The sequence below is a fragment of the Schistocerca serialis genome, chromosome 4, assembly GCF_023864345.2.
Source record: "Schistocerca serialis cubense isolate TAMUIC-IGC-003099 chromosome 4, iqSchSeri2.2, whole genome shotgun sequence".
NCBI classification, from domain to species: Eukaryota; Metazoa; Arthropoda; class Insecta; order Orthoptera; family Acrididae; genus Schistocerca; species Schistocerca serialis.
This window is the reverse complement of record NC_064641.1, coordinates 517,852,086-517,858,586: the sequence shown is the minus strand read 5'-3', so window position 1 is coordinate 517,858,586 and position 6,501 is coordinate 517,852,086. Positions and strand designations below refer to the sequence as shown.

The 6,501-nt window shown below is 47.7% G+C and overlaps 1 non-coding gene across 1 annotated transcript; it reads right to left on the bottom strand.

Annotated features, from left to right (window-relative positions):
• Positions 1–2,198: 2,198 nt before the first annotated feature.
• Positions 2,199–2,273, bottom strand: Trnas-uga (transfer RNA serine (anticodon UGA)). The gene has a single exon. It is a non-coding gene; the product is annotated as a tRNA-Ser (tRNA).
• Positions 2,274–6,501: the final 4,228 nt, after the last annotated feature.

Here is a 6,501-nt window from a genome sequence, read left to right as displayed (position 1 = left end):
AACTAATTTCAAATTTTTCAGCCGAAACTGTTTACATTGTAAATGTGTTAAAATTGTTTCCGTTGTTGGCCTTTACAGTTATTTTTAGTTGTTTTCAAATGGTTCAAATGGCTCTGAGCACTATGGGACTCAACTACTGAGGTCATTAGTCCCCTAGAACTTAGAACTAGTTGAACCTAACTAACCTAAGGACATCACACACATCAATGCCCGAGGCAGGATTCGAACCTGCGACCGTAGCGGTCTCGCGGTTCCAGACTGCAGCGCCAGAACCGCGCGGCCACTTCGGCCGGCTTTTAGTTGTTTTAGTTGGCCGTTTTAATCAGGCTTATTTGATAAAATAAAATTTTGTAAATTATTGTACATGTTTATTTCTGGATGTGAGTGGCTGGCTCCTTCCACTAATGAGCTGATTGTTCTATTTTGAGGTAATTTTCAAATAGCTCAAGTGTACATACCTTGGCAACTGCCTGCAAGTATGCGAGGCAGCATTCAGTATCACGAGGCTGGTGGTCACAATGTTGTGACTCATTTATGCACGCTATTACGAGGGTCACTCCAAAAGATATGCACACTACTTTTTTTAACTTCCATGTTTTATTCTAAATGTTCGAAAGTTTTACAGTGTGTAGATACATCCTTTAGGAACAATGTTTTCATTTCTCCACATAATTTCGATCCCTCTCAACTGCCTTACGCCATCTTGGAACCAGCGCCTGTGTACTCGCACGGTAAAATTCTGGACCAACCTGTTGGAGCCACTGTTTGGCAGCGTGCACAAGGAAGTCATCATCTTCAAACCTTGTTCCACGAAGAGAGTCTTTCAGTTTCCCAAAGAGATGATAGTCACATGGAGCCAGGTCAGGACTGCAAGGCGGGTGTTTCAGTGTTGTCCATCCGAGTTTTTTGATCGCTTCCATGGTTTTTTGACTGACATGTGGCCGTGCATTGTCGTGCAACAGCAAAACATCCTGCATTTGCCGATGTGGTCGAACACGACTCAGTCGAGCTTGAAGTTTCTTCAGTGGCGTCACATATGCATCAGAATTTATGGTGGTTCCACTTGGCATGATGTCCACAAGCAAGAGTCCTTCAGAATCGAAAAACACCATAGCCATCAGCCACTGTCAACATCCTGGGAACCCACCTGTCACAAACCTTTTTTTAACGCCAACACTTTCAGTATTCTGCAAACACTTCCTTCCCCTATCCCAACGTAGCGTGACAATTCGTTCACTGTGATGCGTCTGTCAGCAGTCACCAATTCCTTAACTCTCTGCACATTGCCTGGAGTGTGTGCAGTACGAGGCCTGCCGGTGCGAGGACAATCCTCAATATTGCCGTGCCCGCTTTCATCACGTAACCTGCTTGCCCACCGGCTAACTGTACTGCGATCGACAGCACCATCTCCATTCACCTTTTTCAACCTCTTGTGGATATTTATCACTGTATCGTTTCCGCAGCACAGGAATTCTATGACAGCAAGTTGCTTCTGACGAACATCAAGTGTAGCAGCCATCTTGAAGACATACTGTGACGGCGCCACTCACGGGAACAAGTTGAACTAAATGAAACTTCCTGGCAGATTACAACTGTGTGCCCGACTGAGACTCGAACTCGGGACCTCTGCCTTTCGCGGGCAAGTGCTCTACCAACTGAGCTACCGAAGCACGACTCACGCCCGGTACTCACAGCGTTACTTCTGCCAGTACCTCGTCTCCTACCTTCCAAACTTTACAGAAGCCCTCCTGCGAATCTTGCAGAACTAGCACTCCTGAAAGAAAGGATATTGCGGAGACATGGCATAGCCACAGCCTGGGGGATGTTTCCAGAATGAGATTTTCACTCTGTAGCGGAGTGTGTGCTGATATGAAACTTCCTGGCAGATTAAAACTGTGTGCCCGACCGAGACTCGAACTCGGGACCGTTTCCTTTCGCGGGCAAGTGCTCCACCAACTGAGCTACCGAAGCATGACTCAGGCCCGGTACTCACAGCTTTACTTCCGCCAGTACCTCGTCTCCTACCTTCCAAACTTTACAGAAGCTCTCCTGCGAACCTTGCAGAACTAGCACTCCTGAAAGAAAGAATATTGTGGAGACATGGCTTAGCCACAGCCTGGGGGATGTTTCCAGAATGAGATTTTCACTCTGCAGCGGAGTGTGCGCTGATATGAAACTTCCTGGCAGATTAAATCTGTGTGCCCGACCGAGACTCGAACTCGGGACCTTTGCCTTTCACGGGCAAGTGCTCTACCAACTGAGCTACCGAAGCACGACTGACGCCCGGTACTCACAGCTTTGCTTCTACCAGTACCTCGTCTTCTACCTTCCAAACTTTACAGAAGCTCTCCTGCGAACCTTGCAGAACTAGCACTCCTGAAAGTAAAGTTTGGAAGGTAGGAGACGAGGTACTGGCAGAAGTAAAGCTATGAGTACCGGGTGTGAGTCGTGCTTCGGTAGCTCAGTTGGTAGAGCGCTTACCCGCGAAAGGCAAAGGTCCCGAGTTCGAGTTTGAGTCTCGGTCGGGCACACAGTTTTAATCTGCCAGGAAGTTTCATATCAGCGCACACTCCGCTACAGAGTGAAAATCTCATTCTGGAAACATCCCCCAGGCTGTGGCTAAGCCATGTCTCCGCAATATCCTTTCTTTCAGGAGTGCTAGTTCTGCAAGGTTCGCAGGAGAGCTTCTGTAAAGTTTGGAAGGTTGGAGACGAGGTACTGGCAGAAGTAATGCTGTGAGTACCGGGCGTGAGTCGTGCTTCGGTAGCTCAGTTGGTAGAGGACTTGCCCACGAGAGGCAAAGGTCCCGAGTTCGAGTCTCGGTCGGGCACACAGTTTTAATCTGCCAGGAAGTTTCATATCAGCGCACACACTCCGCTGCAGAGTGAAAATCTCATTCTGGAATTTGAACTAAGTATGAAAATAAGCGGTAAGGATGTATCTATACACTATAAAACTTTGACACATGCAGAATGAAAACTGTATTTATGCAAAAATAGTGTGCATTTCTTTTGGAGTGACCCTTGTACATACGTTTTGTAACTCCATGAAGTACATGAAAGCGATTTAACAACAGCAATAAAATGAAATGAATTAGACGTCTAGGTCAGGAGTACACATGCCGGGACTCAGTGGTATTACTGCGACACTTACTAGATGCACAGAGACTCGTTCGAAAGCAGTGGGGAGGCAGCGGGCCTCAGGGGCCAGACAGCAGGAGCCGATGGAGTGGCGAGGGCGCTATCTCAACGCCGGGCGGCGAGACGCGGTGGGGCCAACGCCGTAAATACGCGATCAGCGCGGGGGACGGCGTGTTGTGTCCAGATAGCGGGCCTAGCCTGCCGGCGCGGCTAGCGGGGGGGGGGGGGGGGGGGGGGGGGGGGGCGCGGGACGTCCAGCCACAGTGCCGGCAGCTGCGGGGACCGACGGCTGCTAGAAGATCAACGTCAGAAAGTGAATGTGGGTCACAACTGGAATACACATGTCCGAAAACCGGGACGGTTTACATTCGGGCATTTCAAGCAGCTCTAATGCACAGCTGGGATCCCTGTCCAGCAATGTTTTCTTACGCACTGACGCGAAAAGAATTGGAACATCAAAAAATCATTAATAAAAAGTAAGGAAATTTTGGAAATACCTTTGTCTAGGTAACATATTTGAGTGATTAACATTGCAAGATGACAGAGTAATGTAAGCTCAAGATAATCCATTGCAGATGTGAAACGCAGGTACAGTATCAGCAATTGCAACCAACATACTCATGCAGACGTGCATGCATTGTGTTATATAATTTACGAATGTCAGTTTGTGGGATGGAGTATCATGCCTCTTGCACTTGGTCGGTCAATACAGGGACGGTTAAAGCTGTTTATGAATAACATTGGAGTTATCGTCCGATGATGTACCGTTTGTGGTATATTGGAGACAGATCAACATGTCAACACTCTGTACAGCGCGTTGGGTTACAACAGTGGTATATGGGCGAACGTTATCCTGTGGGAAAACACCCCCTGGTCGAATCACCAGATTAACGTACAAACTTGCAGCCACTAGCGTGGGATAACCACGAGAGTGCTCCTGCTATCATACGAAATCGCCCCAAAGACCATAAATCGAGGAGTAGGTCCAGTGTATCTAGGACCCAGAGAGGTTGGCTGCAAGCCCTCAACTGGCTTCCTTCTAACCAATACACTTCACCACTGGCACCGATGCAGAACCAGCTTTCGTCAGAAAACAACAAAAATGCACCAAGCGCTCCAGTGAGGTCTCGTTTGACACCACTGAAGTGGCAAATGGCGGTGGTATGTCGGTGGAATGTAACCTACAGGGCTTCTTGTTTGGAGTCGTCTTTGAAGTAACTTATGCAACACTGTGGTGCCAACAGCTGCAGATGCGTTACGAGGCGCCAGAACCATACGCCAAATACGATGGTCTTCCCTCTCGGTAGTGCCACACAGAGGCTCAAGCGGGAATATTCCTCGACGTCCCACAACGAAGTCCACATTTTTTACGCAATACAAGGTATGCAGTTGTAGGGGAAGGAGGAGAATATTGGCGTGGGACGAGGAATGAGATAGGAAAGGACTAATAGAGTACTGTGACAAATTTCAGCTAGTAATAGCGCATACTCTGTTCAAGCATCATAAGAAGAGGAGGTGTATTTCGAAAAGGCCCGGTGATACGGGAAGATTTCAGGTTACACCATGGACAGACAGAGATTCCGAAAACAGATACCGAATTATAAGGCGTATCAAGGGCAGATACAGACTCAGATCACAATGCTGTAGTGATGAAGAATGGGCTTCGAGTTCTCTAAGGCTACAGACACAGCAATAAGAAATAGCTCAGTAGGCGGTACTGTTGAAAAGGAATGGACATCTCTAAAAAAGGAAATCACAGAAGATGCAAAGAAAAATATAGGTACAAAGAATGTACGCTACTGGCCATTAAAATTGCTACACCAAGAAGAAATGCAGATGATAAACGGGTGTTCATTGGACAAATATATTATACTAGAACTGACATGTGATTACATTTTCACGCATCTTGGGTGCATAGATCCTGAGAAATCAGTACCCAGAACAACCACCTCTGGCCGTAATAACGGCCTTGATACGTCTGGGCATTGGGTCAAACAGAGCGTGGATGGAGTGTACAGGTACAGCTGTCCGTGCATCTTCAACACGATACCACACTTCATCAAGAGTAGTGACTGGCGTATTTTGACGAGCCAGTTGCTCGGCCACCATTGACCAGACGTTTTCAGTTGGTGAGAGATCTGGAGAATGTGCTGGCCAGGGCAGCAGTCGAACATTTTCTGTATCCAGAAAGGCTCGTACAGGACTTGCAACATGCGGTCGTGCATTATCCTGCTGAAATGTAGGGTTTCGCAGGGATCGAATGAAGGGTAGAGCCACGGGTCGTAACACATCTGAAATGTAACGTCCACTGTTCAAAGTGCCGTCAGTGCGAACAAGAGGTGGCTGAGACGTGTAACCAATGGCACCCCATACCATCACGCCGATGACGAATACACGCTTGAAATGCGCGTTCACTGCGATGTCGCCAAACACGGATGCGACCATCATGATGCTGTAAACAGAATCTGGATTCATCCGAAAAAATGATGTTTTGACAATCGTGCACCCAGGTTCGTCGTTGAGTACACCATCCCAGGCGCTTCTGTCTATGATGGAGCGTCAAGGGTATCCGCAGCCATGGTCTCCGAGCTGATAGCCCATGCTGCTGCAAACGTCGTGGAATTGTTCGTGCAGATGGTTGTTGTCTTGCAAACGTCCCCATCTGTTGACTCAGGGATCGCGACGTGGCTGCACGATCCGTTACAGCCATGCGGATAAGATACCTGTCATCTCGACTGCTAGTGATACGAGGCCGTTGGGATCCAGCACGGCGTTCCGTTTTACCCTCCTGAACCCACCGATTCCACATTCTGCCAACAGTCATTGGATCTCGACCAACGTGAGCAACAATGACGCGATACGATAAACCGCAATCGCGATAGGCTACAATCCGACCTTTATCAAAGTCTGAAACGTGATGGTACGCATTTATTCTCCTCAAACGAGGCATCACAACAACGTTTCACCAGGCAACTGCTCTTTGTGTATGAGGAATCGGCTGGAAACTTTCCTCATGTCAACACGTTGTAGGTGTCGCCACCGGCGACAACCTTGTGTGAAGGCTAATCATTTGCATATCACAACATGCTCTTCCGGTCGGTTAAATTTCGCGTCTGTAGCACGTCATCTTTGTGGTGTAGCAATTTTAATGGCCAGTAGTGTATATTACCTGTCTCTCCTTATAGCTATTACTAGCTGAAATTTATTGCACAAATCTGTTAGTCTTTCTCCTCTTTCATTCCTAATACCTACCCTATATTTACCCTCAATACTTTTGTCTACTCCTTCCCCTAGAACAACATGCCAGTCCACCTCGATCATTAGATTTTCATCTACCTTTACGTACTGAATTACCCATTCA